The 15,822-nt window shown below is 48.2% G+C and overlaps 1 protein-coding gene across 4 annotated transcripts in view; it reads right to left on the reverse strand.

Moving 5' to 3' along the window:
* Positions 1–15,822, reverse strand: part of ARHGEF7 (Rho guanine nucleotide exchange factor 7) — a 379,118-nt gene that overhangs the window by 232,609 nt on the left and 130,687 nt on the right. The window lies entirely within an intron of this gene.

Below are 15,822 nucleotides of genomic sequence, written 5' to 3' on the forward strand. Positions count from 1 at the left end.
ACCTGCTGTAGCTGTGGAAACCAGGTCCGTCAGCCCATCCACAAACAATACATCACCCTTATAGGGTAGTACTTCCATATGTTTTTTGGAATCCGCATCACCCGTCCATTGGCGAGTCCATAAGGATCTTCTCGCTGAGATAGACATGGCATTGGCCCTAGAAGCTAGCAATCCAATGTCCCTTTGAGCATCCCTCATAAATAAGACTGCGTCTTTTATATGTGCTAGAGTTAGGAATATAGTATCCTAATCCATAGTATCAAATTGATCTGTCAGCTCATCTGTCCAAGCTGCAATTGCGCTACACACCCATGCCGACGCAATCGTCGGTCTTAACACAGCACCCGTATGAGAATAAATACCCTTTAAGGTAGTTTCTTGCCTGCGATCTGCAGGGTCCTTAAGGGCCGCTGTGTCAGGAGACGGTAGCGCCACTTTCTTGGACAAGCGCGTCAGGGCCTTGTCCACAGTGGGGGGTGATTCCCAAATCTCCCTGTCCTGCTTAGGGAAGGGGTATGCCATAAAAATTCTTTTGGGGATCTGCGGTCTCTTATCCGGAGTCTCCCAAGCTTTTCCAAAGAACTCATTTAATTCATGAGATGTGGGAAAATTAATAATCTGTTTCTTTTCCTTAAACATGTGTACCCTTGTGTCGGGGACCGAGGGTTCATCCACAATATGCAACACATCCCTTATTGCCACAATCATACACTGAATGGTTTTAGTCACCCTAGGGTGCAATTTTACTTCGTCATAGTCGACACTGGAATCAGATCCGTGTCGGTAGTAGTGTCTTGTGTTAAGGGACGCTTTTGAGACCCCGACGGGCCCTGTGAGTCGGTCCAATCTGAGGATTGACCGCCAGATGTCCCCCCTAAATCAGCCTTATCAAGCCTTTTATGTAAAGATGCCACACTTGCATGCAACGTATGCCACATGTCCATCCAATCTGGAGTCGGCACAACCGACGGGGACACACCACTCATTTGCTCCACCTCCTCCTTGGAGAAGCCTTCCGCCTCAGACATGTCGACACACACATACCGACACCCCACACACACAGGGATTAACATATAAGGGGACAAAACCCCAACCAGGTCCTAAGGAGAGACAGAGAGAGAGTATGCCAGCACACACCAGCGCTTAACACTGGAAAAAAAAAAAAAAAAAAAAAAAATTAATAATAATAATAATAATAATAATAATAATAATAATATATATAATATATATATATATATATATCCAGATAGCGCTTTTTTATATATATTATGTCAATTCCCACTCACTGCGTCGCCAAAGTGCCCCCCTCCTCTTTTTTCCAGCCTGTGTTCAGCAGGGGAGAGACCAGGGAGCCAGCGTTTTCTTTCTCATGCAGCTTCTGTGGAGAAAATGGCGCTGGTTAGTGCCAAGGATCAAGCCCCGCCCACCCGACGGCGGGCTTCGGTCCCAGTGATTTTTCAATAAAATGGCGGGGGATCAGCGATTTACTGCCTCCGCAGTCTAATCCCACTGTATTTGTGCCAAAATGTGAGGTTTATTGCTGCCCAGGGCACCCCCCCCTGCGCCCTGCACCCTTCAGTGCTGCTCTGTGTGACTGGGAGCAATGGCGCGCAGCTTACCGCTGCGCGCCTTACCTCATGAAGATCTGATGTCTTCTGCCACTTAAGATGTCTTCTGTCTTCTCTATCCGCTTCTACCTTCGGCATCTGTGAGGAGGACGGCGGCGCGGCTCCGGGACGAACCCCAGGTGAGACCTGTGTTCCGACTCCCTCTGGAGCTAATGGTGTCCAGTAGCCTTAGAAGCAGTGCCCAACTTGACAAGCCAGCTCTGCTTCTCTCTCCTCTGTCCCACGATGCAGGGAGCCTGTTGCCAACAGGACTCCCTGAAAATAAAAAACCTAACAAAATTCTTTTTCCACAGAAATCTCTGGAGAGCTCTCTGCAGTGCACCCATTCTCCTCTGGGCACAAGATCTAACTGAGGTCTGGAGGAGGGGCATAGAGGGAGGAGCCAGTGCACACCCACAGTCAAAGTTCTTTTTAGGTGCCCTATCTCCTGCGGAGCCCGTCTATACCCCATGGTCCTTACGGAGTCCCCAGCATCCTCTAGGACGCAAGAGAAATATAAATATATATATATATATATATATATATATATATATACACACACATATACATACACACACACACACACATATGTATATACATCCTCATATATATACCCTTTTGTCACGAACAGCAGGGTCCTTAGTGACGTTAATACATTCACGTACTGAACGCTATATATTTATTTTTTTTTATCTAATCAGGAAACATTACGATCGATATATATATATATATATATATATATATATATATATTTATGGAAGATAACCCGGCACTCCTGTATAGGGTCTGCGTGCCCCGGTGCCATCAGTAAAACTGCAGTGGCCACAGCAGTCTGTCCCGTTAGTGCACAATGCATGGATATAGTTCACTATGTGGTGCTTACACTCTGTTTCTCGGGTTTCACAGCCGCACTGTTCCAGGACTTACGTGCTTAGTCCGTTGCTTGGCAACGTGACAACACAGATGCGCCCCATGACGCGTACACGCGTCATCATTCAGCGACACGCAGCGCACACGACGGGACCGTAGGCGGCTTCCTCTCCGGTTTGGCGGGTTCTGTCTCTACAAGGGTAAGTAGTTTCTTCTTCATTTTCACTCTCACATCTTGACAACGGGGTTAGACACCCCGAAACGTTGGTGTTTTATTTTGTGATGCCAATACACATTTGATTGCTCTACATGACCCTGAGTGCCGCAGCATTTTTTTTCCAGTATATATATATATATATATATATATATATATATATATATATATATATTACTGAATCATGGACCGGCACTCCCACAACTACAGGCAGTTGCCCAGGTGCCCTCTGAGATGGTATTAAATATGTTGAAAAGCAATGAAGCATTCAGCGGCACTCAGGGTCTTGTTCAATAAACAACTGTATTATGCTGTGAAACCCTTATATAATGCCTCAGACTTGTAGCGCTTTTATAATTAACTTGTATTGCACCAAACCAACTGTGTTCCCCCCCCCCCCCCCCGTTTTTCACCCTGATATATGTTCAGTAGTGTGAGGAAGGACCAGCGTCTCCACAGCTCTGAGGAGAGAAAAATAGCGCTGATGTGAGCTGTGAGGGCTAAGCCACGCCCCCTTAATCGCACGCTTCAGCCTCGCTATTTTTTTACATATTTATACTGGCGGGGGTCCGGAATTAGTGCCTTGGCACTTAAAACACTCTCTGCCAGTCTGATATGAGGTCTATATGCTGCCCAGGGTGCAGGGTGCCCGCCCCCCCGCCCTGCACCCTGTAGTGCCGATGTTTGTGGGAGCATGGCGCGTGGCTTGCGATCGCTGTGCGGTACCTCAAAGCCGTCACTGAAGTCTTCTGATCTTCTTCTACTCACCTGTCTTCTGACTTCTGGCTCTGCAAGGGGGGTGATGGCGGGCTCTGGGAATGAACCCCTAGGCGTACCAAGTGTTCCAAACCCTCAGGAGCTAATGGTGTCCTGTAGCCAAAGAAGCACAGCCTTTAAGCTCACAGAAGTAGGTCTGACTTTTCTCCCCTAAGTCCCACGAAGCAGGGAGACTGTTGCCAGCAGTTCTCCCTGAAAATAAAAAACCTAACATAAGTCTTTTCCGAGAAACTCAGTAGAGCTCCACAGTGTGCATCCAGTCTGCCTGGGCACAGATTCTAAACTGGAGTCTGGAGGAGGGGCATAGAGGGAGGAGCCAGGTCACACCATTTGAAAGTCTTAAAGTGCCCATGTCTCCTGCGGATCCCGTCTATACCCCATGGTTCTTGATGTGACCACAGCATCCTCTAGGACGTATGAGAAATTGTGGTTATTTCACCTAAGTCATGCAGACTGATGCCATATACAGAGAGTCAGAGAGGTAGCTCATTATGGGGCCTACAGGCTTAATGAAAGTATGTCAGCGATGAATTCCTGTGGTGGGCACTTATAGGGAAAGGTTTAAGCATTCCCCCATGCTGTGATGTATTCATCTGCCGATATCCAAGATCAACCAAAACCAGTACATTCCTTTTCCATTTTATCCGACTGACCATCACCTAAAACGCTACTTTTTTTTAGTTGCTCTATAATAAATGCAGTGAAAGTTTTGGTTAACAAGCACATTTCAAATGTCAAAGTTAATAACATCTCCTTTGCATACTGTATGAAATAGTACCAAGAATTTAACTCAAGAGAAATAGATGATCAATAGTTGTTAAAATACACACTGATCATATAAGATCAGACTATACGATGGGATACATCCATTTTCAACATTCCAGTAACCAAATACAGTGCTTAAAACTATCATTCAAATACAATTACATTTAAAGATGTTTGCACTGCAGCGTTATTTGTAATTTGTTATATTTGTCATTTGTTTTTCTGTAATAAGCACCAGAATCATTAAACCTAAAATCTTTAGGTTCCTAGCGAGCAAATTGTGTATAGTAATTGGAGAGTTGAGGCGAACTTGGAGGTATGTTAAAGTGGTGTAAACTAATTCCTCAGTGGTTCCAGCATCAGGTAAAGAGTGCTAGGTTCCTTGTGGTGCAACTTCTCTCATGGCAGGAGGCTTGAGACTCAGAATAAGTGCTATGTCCTAGTCATGTTGCTGTGAGTGCCTATGTTACAAGCATTCCTCTATATAACAGCAAATGGTGTACAATGAATGCATCTCGGCAAAACATATTTGGAACACTCTTTGGTACTCCGCCTAAAAACTCTAACCAGAGACATGAGAAAGGGCAAAAACCTTTCTCTGACGTCCTAAGTGGATGCTGGGGACTCCGTAAGGACCATGGGGAATAGCGGCTCCGCAGGAGACAGGGCACAAAAGTAAAAGCTTTAGGATCAGGTGGTGTGCACTGGCTCCTCCCCCTATGACCCTCCTCCAAGCCTCAGTTAGATCTTTGTGCCCGGCCGAGAAGGGTGCAATCTAGGTGGCTCTCCTAAAGAGCTGCTTAGAGTAAAAGTTTTGTTAGGTTTTTTATTTTCAGTGAGTCCTGCTGGCAACAGGCTCACTGCATCGAGGGACTTAGGGGAGAAGAAGTGAACTCACCTGCGTGCAGGATGGATTGACTTCTTAGGCTACTGGACACTAGCTCCAGAGGGACGATCACAGGTACAGCCTGGATGGGTCACCGGAGCCGCGCCGCCGACCCCCTTGCAGATGCTGAAGAGAGAAGAGGTCCAGAAATCGGCGGCTGAAGACTTCCCAGTCTTCTTAAGGTAGCGCACAGCACTGCAGCTGTGCGCCATTGCTCTCAGCACACTTCACACCAACGGTCACTGAGGGTGCAGGGCGCTTGGGGGGGCGCCCTGGGCAGCAATGAAAGTACCTATGCTGGCTAAAAATACATCACATATAGCCCCTGGGGCTATATGGATGTATTTAACCCCTGCCAGGTTGTCAGAAAAACGGGAGAAGAAGCCCGCCAAAAAGGGGGCGGGGTCTATTCTCCTCAGCACACAGCGCCATTTTCCCTCACAGAAATGCTGGTGGGAAGGCTCCCAGGCTCTCCCCTGCACTGCACTACAGAAACAGGGTTAAAACAGAGAGGGGGGGCATTTTTGTGGCGATATTATTACATATTAAGATGCTATAAGGGAAAACACTTATATAAGGTTGTCCCTGTAAAATTATAGCGTTTTGGTGTGTGCTGGCAAACTCTCCCTCTGTCTCCCCAAAGGGCTAGTGGAGTCCTGTCCTCTATCAGAGCATTCCCTGTGTGTGTGCTGTGTGTCGGTACGTGTGTGTCGACATGTATGAGGACGATGTTGGTGAGGAGGCGGAGCAATTGCCTGTAATGGTGATGTCACTCTCTAGGGAGTCGACACCGGAATGGATGGCTTATTTAGGGAATTACGTGATAATGTCAACAAGCTGCAAGGTCGGTTGACGACATGAGACGGCCGGCAAACCAATTAGTACCTGTCCAGGCGTCTCAAACACCGTCAGGGGCTTTAAAACGCCCATTACCTCAGTCGGTCGACACAGACACAGACACGGACACTGACTCCAGTGTCGACGGTGAAGAAACAAACGTATTTTCCATTAGGGCCACACATGTTAAGGGCAATGAAGGAGGTGTTACATATTTCTGATACTACAAGTACCACAAAAAAGGGTATTATGTGGGGTGTGAAAAAACTGCCTGTAGTTTTTCCTGAATCAGATAAATTAAATGAAGTGTGTGATAATGCGTGGGTTTCCCCCGATAGAAAATTAAAGACGCTCACACGCTTATCAAAAGGCGTTACCGTCTCCAGATACGGCCGCCCTCAAGGAGCCAGCTAATAGGAGGCTGGAAAATATCCTAAAAAGTATATACACACATACTGGTGTTATACTGCGACCAGCGATCGCCTCAGCCTGGATGTGCAGCGCTGGGGTGGCTTGGTCGGATTCCCTGACTGAAAATATTGATACCCTTGACAGGGACAGTATTTTATTGACTATAGAGCATTTGAAGGATGCATTTCTATATATACGAGATGCACAGAGGGATATTTGCACTCTGGCATCAAGAGTAAGTGCGATGTCCATGTCTGCCAGAAGATGTTTATGGACACGACAGTGGTCAGGTGATGCAGATTCCAAACGGCACATGGAAGTATTGCCGTATAAAGGGGAGGAGTTATTTGGGGTCGGTCCATCGGACCTGGTGGCCACGGCAACAGCTGGAAAATCCACCTTTTTTACCAGTCACATCTCAGCAGAAAAAGACACCGTCTTTTCAGCCTCAGTCCTTTCGTCCCCATAAGGGCAAGCGGGCAAAAGGCCAGTCATATCTGCCCAGGGGTAGAGGAACGGAAGAAGACTGCAGCAGGCAGCCCCTTCCCAGGAACAGAAGCCCTCCACCGCTTCTGCCAAGTCCTCAGCATGACGCTGGGGTCGTACAAGCGGACTCAGGTGCGGTGGGGGGGGTCGTCTCAAGAGTTTCAGCGCGCAGTGGGCTCACTCGCAAGTGGACCCCTGGATCCTACAAGTAGTATCCCAGGGGTACAGATTGGAAATTCGAGACGTCTCCCCCTCGCAGGTTCCTGAAATCTGCTTTACCAACGTCTCCCTCCGACAGGGAGGCATTATTGGAAACAATTCACAAGCTGTATTCCCAGCAGGTGATAATCAAAGTACCCCTCCTACAACAAGGAAAGGGGTATTATTCCACACTATTTGTGGTACTGAAGCCAGACGGCTCGGTGAGATCTATTCTAAATCTGAAATCTTTGAACACTTACATACAAAGGTTCAAATCAAGATGGAGTCACTCAGAGCAGTGATAGCGAACCAGGAAGAAGGGGACTATATGGTGTCCCTGGACATCAAGGATGCTTACCTCCATGTCCCAAATTGCCCTTCTCACCAAGGGTACCTCAGGTTCGTGGTACAGAACTGTCACTATCAGTTTCAGACGCTGCCGTTTGGATTGTCCACGGCACCCCGGGTCTTTACCAAGGTAATGGCCGAAATGATGATTCTTCTTCAAAGAAAAGGCGTCTTAATTATCCCTTACTTGGACGATCTCCTGATAAGGGCAAGGTCCAGAGAACAGTTGGAGGTCGGAGTAGCACTATCTCAAGTAGTTCTACGACAGCACGGGTGGATTCTAAATATTCCAAAATCGCAGCTGATTCCGACGACACGTCTGCTGTTACTAGGGATGATTCTGGACACAGTCCAGAAAAAGGTGTTTCTCCCGGAGGAGAAAGCCTGGGAGTTATCCGAGCTAGTTAGGAACCTCCTAGAACCAGGCCAAGTGTCAGTGCATCAATGCACAAGAGTCCTGGGAAAAATGGTGGCTTCTTACGAAGCGATTCCATTCGGCAGATTTCACGAAAGAATTTTTCAGTGGGATCTGCTGGACGAATGGTCCGGATCGCATCTTCAGATGCATCAGCGGATAATCCTGTCTCCAAGGACAAGGGTGTCTCTTCTGTGGTGGCTGCAGAGTGCTCATCTACTAGAGGGCAGCAGATTCGGCATTCAGGACTAGGTCCTGGTGACCACGGATGCCAGCCTGAGAGGCTGGGGAGCAGTCACACAGGGAAAAAATTTCCAAGGAGTATGGTCAAGTCTGGAGACTTCTCTCCACATAAATATACTGGAGCTAAGGGCAATTTACAATGCTCTGAGCCTAGGAAGACCTCTGCTTCAAAGTCAACCGGTGCTGATCCAGTCGGACAACATCACGGCAGTCGCCCACGTAAACAGACAGGGCGGCACAAGAAGCAGGAGGGCAATGGCAGCAAGGATTCTTCGCTGGGCGAAAAATCATGTGATAACACTGTTAGCGGTGTTCATTCCGGGAGTGGACAACTGGGAAGCAGACTTCCTCAGCAGGCACGACCTCCACCCGGGAGAGTGGAGACTTCATCTGGAAGTCTTCTACATGATTGTGAACCGTTGGGAAAGACCAAAGGTGGACATGATGGCGTTCCGTCTGAACAAAAAACTGGACAGGTATTGCGCCAGGTCAAGAAACCCTCAGGCAATAGCTGGGACGCTCTGGTAACACCGTGGGTGTACCAGTCGGTGTATGTGTTCCCTCCTCTGCCTCTCATACCCAAGGTACTGAGAATTATAAGAAGGAGAGGAGTAAGAACTATACTCGTGGCTCCGGATTGGCCAAGAAGGACTTGGTACCCGGAACTTCAAGAGATACTAAGAAGGGACTTGCTTCAGCAAGGATCATGTCTGTTCCAAGACTTACCGCGGCTGCGTTTGACGGCATGGCGGTTGAACGCCGGATCCTAAGGGAAAAAGGCATTCCGGAAGAGGTCATCCCTACCCTGGTCAGAGCCAGGAAGGAGGTGACCACACAACATTATCACCGCATTTGGCGAAAATATGTTGCATGGTGTGAGGCCAGGAAGGCCCCCACGGAGAAATTTCAACTCGGTCGATTCCTACATTTCCTGCAAACAGGAGTGTCTATGTGCCTCAAATTGGGGTCCATTAAGGTTCAAATTTCGGCCCTGTCGATTTTCTTCCAGAAAGAATTGGCTTCAGTTCCTGAAGTCCAGAAGTTTGTCAAGGGAGTACTGCATATGCAACCCCCTTTTGTGCCTCCAGTGGCACTGTGGGATCTCAACGTAGTTCTGGGATTCCTCAAATCACATTGGTTTAAACCGCTCAAATCTGTGGATTTGAAATATCTCACATGGAAAGTGACCATGCTGTTGGACCTGGCCTCGGCCAGGCGAGTGTCAGAATTGGCGGCTTTGTCTCACAAAAGCCCATATCTGATTGTCCATTCGGACAGGGCAGAGCTGCGGACTCGTCCCCAGTTTCTCCCTAAGGTGGTGTCAGCGTTTCACCTGAACCAGCTTATTGTGGTACCTGCGGATACTAGGGACTTGGAGGACTCCCAAGTTGCTAGATGTTGTCAGGGCCCTGAAAATATATGTTTCCAGGACGGCTGGAGTCAGGAAAACTGACTTGCTGTTATCCTGTATGCACCCAACAAACGGGGTGCTCTTGCTTCTAAGCAGACGATTGCTAGTTGGATGTGTAGTACAATTCAGCTTGCACATTCTGTGGCAGGCCTGCCACAGCCAAAATATGTAAATGCCCATTCCACAAGGAAGGTGGGCTCATCTTGGGCGGCTGCCCGAGGGGTCTCGGCTTTACAACTTGGCCGAGCTGCTACTTGGTCAGGGGCAAACACGTTTGCTAAATTCTACAAATTTGATACCCTGGCTGAGGAGGACCTGGAGTTCTCTCATTCGGTGCTGCAGAGTCATCCGCACTCTCCCGCCCGTTTGGGAGCTTTGGTATAATCCCCATGGTCCTTACGGAGTCCCCAGCATCCACTTAGGACGTCAGAGAAAATAAGAATTTACTTGCCGATAATTCTATTTCTCGTAGTCCGTAGTGGATGCTGGGCGCCCATCCCAAGTGCGGATTGTCTGCAATACTCGTACATAGTTATTGTTAAACAAAAATCGGGTTATTATTGTTGTGAGCCATCTTTTCAGAGGCTCCGCTGTTATCATGCTGTTAACTGGGTTCAGATCACAGGTTGTACAGTGTGATTGGTGTGGCTGGTATGAGTCTTACCCGGGATTCAAAATCCTTCCTTATTGTGTACGCTCGTCCGGGCACAGTATCCTAACTGAGGCTTGGAGGAGGGTCATAGGGGGAGGAGCCAGTGCACACCACCTGATCCTAAAGCTTTTACTTTTGTGCCCTGTCTCCTGCGGAGCCGCTATTCCCCATGGTCCTTACGGAGTCCCCAGCATCCACTACGGACTACGAGAAATAGAATTAATCGGCAAGTAAATTCTTATTTTCCTAAACCTATGCCTATTTTTCCTGTTGGATTCCTAACAGTGGTGTTATAGTTAAAAGTAGCCTATCTGGAAAAGGATGCAAAAACAGGATTTTGATACCTACCGGTAAATCTTTCTCCTAGTCCGTAGAGGATGCTGGGGTCCACTTCATGACCATGGGGTATAGATGGTTCCGCAGGAGCCATGGGCACGCTTAAGACTTTTCAATGGGTGTGAACTGGCTCCTCCCTCTATGCCCCTCCTCCAAACCTCAGTTATAGGAACTGTGCAAAGGGAGACGGACATTTTGAGGAAAGGGATTTACTTTAAACTAGTGGTGAGATACGTACCAGCTCACACCTCAACCATGCCGCACAACATGGCATTCAACAGAACACACGCCAACAGGCATGAATCAATTACAGCAACATGCTGAAACTAATATAACACAACTTGTATATCTAATAACAAAAAACTGCAGGTAAAGTATGCACTGGGACAAGCGCCCAGCATCCTCTACGGACTAGGAGAAAAGGATTTACCGGTAGGTATCAAAATCCTGTTTTCTCATACGTCTTAGAGGATGCTGGGGTCCACTTCATGCCAATGGGGTTTATACCAAAGCTCCAGTACGGGCGGGAGAGTGCGGATGACCCTGCAGCACCGATTGACCGAACTTGAGGTCTACATCGGCCAAGGTGTCAAACGTGTTTGACCCCGGCCAAGGTGTCAAACGTGTTTGACCCCGACCAAGTAGCTGCTCGGCAAAGTTGCAATACAGAGACCACCCGGGCAGCCGCCCAGGATGAGCCCACCTTCCTATTGGAATAGGCCTTCACCAACGTCGGTAACGGCAATCCAGCCGTAGTATGAGCGTGCTGAATCGTACTTCTGATCCAACGCTCAATAGTCTGCTTGGAAGCAGGACACCCAATCTTGCTGGGAGCATACAGGACAAACAAAGACTCTGTTTTCCGTATTCGAGCTGTTCTAGCGACATAAATCTTCAAAGCTCTAACCACATCTAGAGACTTTGACTCAGTGAACGTGTCAGTAACCACTGGCACCACAATAGGTTGGTTTATGTGCAAAGATGAAACCACCTTTGGAAGAAAATGTTAACGAGTTCTCAACTCTGCCCTATCTTCATCGAAGATCAGGTAAGGGCTCTTGTGAGACAAGGCCCCCAACTCAGACACCCGCCGTGTGGATGCCAATGCCAAAAGCATCACCACTTTCCAAGTGAGAAACTTCAATTCTATCTCTTGTAGTGGCTCAAACCAATCCGATTGAAGAGACTGCAACACCACATTAAGGTCCCATGGTGCAACTGGAGGCACAAATGGAGGCTGGATGTGCAGAACCCCTTTCAGGAAGGTCTGAACCTCTGGAAGAGAGGCCAATTGTTTTTGGAATAACACTGACAAGGCCGAAATCTGGACCTTGATTGACCCCAATCGGAGGCCCGCCTCCTACCAGCCTGCAGAAAATGAAGAAAACGTCCCAACTCAAACTCTTCCGTAGGAGCCTTCTTGGATTCACACCAAGACACATATTTTCTCCAAATACAGTGGTAACATTTCGACGTTACTCCTTTCCTAGCCTGAATAAGGGTGGGGATGACTTCCTTGGGAATACCCTTACGGGCTAGGATCCGGCCATGCTGTCAAACGTAGCCGTGGTAAGTCTTGATACACGCATGGCCCCTGCTGCAGCAGGTCCTCGCGAAGAGGAAGAGGCAGAGGATCTTCTATGAGCAACTCCTGAAGATCTGGGTACCAAGCCCTCCTTGGCCAGTCTGGGGCAATGAAGATTGCTCAAACTCTTGTTCTCCTTATGATCCTGAGCGGGATCAGCGGAAGTGGAGGGAAGACATACACCGACTGGAACACCCAATGGGCCACTAGCGCATCTCTCGACCTGGAACAATATTTCTGAAGCTTCTTGTTGAGACGAGATGCCATCATGTCTACTTGAGGAACTCCCCAAAGACTTGTCACCTCTGCGAAGACTTCTTGGTGGAGGCCCCACTCTCCTGGATGGAGATCATGTCTGCTGAGGAAGTCTGCTTCCCAGTTGTCTACTCCCGGAATGAAAATTGCAGACACAGCCTTTACATGTCTTTCTGCCCAGAGGAGGATCTTCGTCACCTCTGCCATTGCCGCTCTGCTTTTCGTTCCGCCCTGCCTGTTTATGTACGCGACTGCTGTTACATTGTCCGACTGGATCTGCACGGAATGATCTTGAAGAAGATGTACCGCTTGATGAAGGCCGTTGTAAATGGCTCTCAATTCCAGAACGTTTATATGAAGGCAGGCTTCCTGACTTGACCATTTTCCTTGGAAGCTTTCCCCCTGAGTGACAGCTCCCCAGCCTCGGAGACTTGCATCCGTGGTTACCAGGACCCAGTCCTGAATCCCGAACCTGCGTCCCTCTAGTAGGTGAGAACTGTGTAGCCACCACAGGAGCGAAATCCTGGCTTTTGAAGACAGGATTATCTTCCGATGCATGTGTAGGTGGGATCCCGACCACTTGTCCAACAGGTCCCACTGGAATACCCTGGCATGGAACCTGCCAAACTGTATGGCCTCATAGGCCGCCACCATCTTCCCCAACAACCGAATGCACTGATGGATCGACACACTTGATGGTTTCAATATCTGTTTTACCATTTTCTGGATTTCCAGAGCCTTTTCCACCGGAAGAAATACTCTCTGAACTTCTGTGTCCAGAATCATCCCGAGAAAAGACAATCTTGTCGTCGGTTCCAACTGTGACTTTGGATAATTTATGATCCAACCGTGTTGTTGGAGTATTGACAGGGAGAGTGTGATGTTTTGTAACAACTGCTCCCTGGATCTTGCCTTTATCAGGAGATCGTCTAGATAAGGAATTATATTGACTCCTTTCTGACGCAGGAGAACCATCATCTCCGCCATCAGCTTGGTGAATACCCTCGGCGCCGTGGACAGACCGAAAGGTAACGTCTGGAATTGGTAATGGTAATCCAGAACCGCGAATCTCAGATAAGCCTGGTAAGGAGGATAAATGGGAACATGCAGGTAAGCATCTTTTATGTCTACAGACACCATGTAGTCCCCCCCTCCTCCAGACTGGAAATCACTGCCCTCAGTGATTCCATTTTGAACTTGAATTGTTTCAAGTAGAGATTCAGATTTTTCAGGTTTAGGATCGGTCTGACCGAGGCGTCCGGCTTCGGAACTACAAAAAGGCTTGAATAAAACCCCTCCCCTTGTTGTGACAAAGGTACCAGGACTATGACCTGATCCTGACATCATTTTTAGATTGCCGCTGTTACTGCTTCCCTTTCCGGAAGAGAAGCTGGCAAGGTTGATTTGAAAAATCGGCATGGGGGAACGTCTTGAAATTCCAGCTTGTATCCCTGGGACACTATTTGCAACACCCAGGGATCCAGGCCAGACAGAATCCAACCTTGGCTTAAAAGTTTGAGACGTGCAAAGGAGCCCCGGCGTCATGCTGAAGATTTGGCAGAAGTAGGGGTAGGACTTCTGCTCCTGGGAACCTGAAGCTGCTGTGGACATCTTTCCCTTTCCTCTTCCCCTACCCGCAAAGAAGGGGGAACCTCTCGCTTTTTTGTATTTATTGGGCCGAAAGGACTGCATGTGTGGGCGATATGTCTTTTTTGCCGGTGCAGAGGGCAAAAAAGTCGATTTACCTGCAGTAGCCGCCATGACTAACACATCCAGTCCATCGCCAAATAAGTCCTCACCTTTATATGGGAGAGGCTCCATATTTCTTTTGGAATCTGCATCCGCGTTCCACTGGCGAATTCACAACGCCCGCCGAGCCGAGACTGCCATGGTAGCGGCTTGTGAACTCAAGAGTCCAATATCTTTGATCGCTTCTAGCATGTATGCGGCAGCGTCTTTGATATTCCCTAACTTAAGGAGTATCTCATCTTTATCAATCGTGTCGATTTCTGATGACACGCTTTCTGACCATTTTTCAATAGCGCGACTCACCCACGTGCAAGCAATTGTGGGCCTGAGCAGCGTACCATTGGCAACATAAATGGATTTCAATGTAGTTTCCATCTTTCGGTCTGCCGGCTCTTTTAGTGAAGCCGTGCCAGGTGCAGGGAGAATTACCTACTTTGTCAACCTGGGCAGAGCACTGTCTAACACAGGGGGTGACTCCCATTTTTTCCTGTCCTCCACCGGGAAAGGATGAGCTATCTGAATTCTCTTGGGAATAAGAAATTTCTTTTTGGGATTCCCCCACATCCCATCAAAGGGTGTATTAAGCTTGTGGGAAGGAGCGAAAGTGACCTTGGATTTCTTTTCTTTATAGAAATAAGCCTTCTCCTGAGGTACAGGAGTGGCTTCCGTGACTTCCAGAACTTCCCTTATAGCCACAATCATATATTGTATATTTTTTATGCCAATTTATGATCTATTTCTCTGGAGTCACTATCGTCGACACAAGAATCAGTGTCCGTGTCGGTATCAGTATTCACAATATTCGCAAATGGTCTCTTATGTGACCCAGAGGGTTCGCCTGCGGATGGAAGAACAGAGCCCTGAAAAATCACATCCTCCACAGATTTTCTCTAGCACTCAGCATGAGATTCAGATTTATCTAATCTCCTATTGATATGATGCATACTATCACGTATTTCTTTCACCCATGCAGGCTCTTGGTGTGCCGGCAGCGCCACCACATTACACTTCTGTGTCCCTAAAATGGTTTCCTCCGGGGAGGAACTCCCTACCTCTGACATATCTTACACACGTGTACAACACACACACAGACACACTGGGACTTCTAGGGGACAGACCCACAGTATAATCTGTCAGAGGGACACAGTTTAGGAGCAGCCAGTTCACAACCGCAGCGCCAGTATCTAATGCCTGTGAACACAGAATGCCCAATGACATGCAGCGCTTTTTACACAGTAAAACACACTTGTAAAACACCAAACTCGCTTGTGCCCCCCCTGTTTTGCACCCTGATACTTGTAATCAGAAGTGAAGGATCAGTGATGTCTCTGCAGCCTGAGGAAAGAGAAAATGGCACTGAGCAGTGTGCTGGCTGCCTGAGGAAGAAGCTCCGCCCCCACAATGGCGCGTTTTTACCTCAGAAACTTTTCACAATATTTATACTGGCGGGGGTAGGGCTGTGCCTGGGCATCTTATGCCGCCTTTTTGCCTTCCCCCCCCCTTGACCTGCAACCTGCAGGTCCTGTGTGTGTGGGCAGCAATGGCATGCAGTGCTCCCGCCAGCCGCGCTGTACCTCAGCCGTCACTTTTCTTGATAGAAGATCTGTCTTCTTCTACTCACCTGTCTTCTGACTTCTGGTTCTGTGAGGGAGGCGACGGCGTGCTGTGGGAGTGAGCATCTAGACACAGCTAGCGTTCAGTACCCTTCAGGAGCTAATGGTGTCCTGTCAGCCAGAAGCAGAGCCATGAAACTCTTCAGGAACTTGGTTCCTAC

Source organism: Pseudophryne corroboree, chromosome 2, assembly GCF_028390025.1.
Source record: "Pseudophryne corroboree isolate aPseCor3 chromosome 2, aPseCor3.hap2, whole genome shotgun sequence".
NCBI lineage: Eukaryota > Metazoa > Chordata > Amphibia > Anura > Myobatrachidae > Pseudophryne > Pseudophryne corroboree.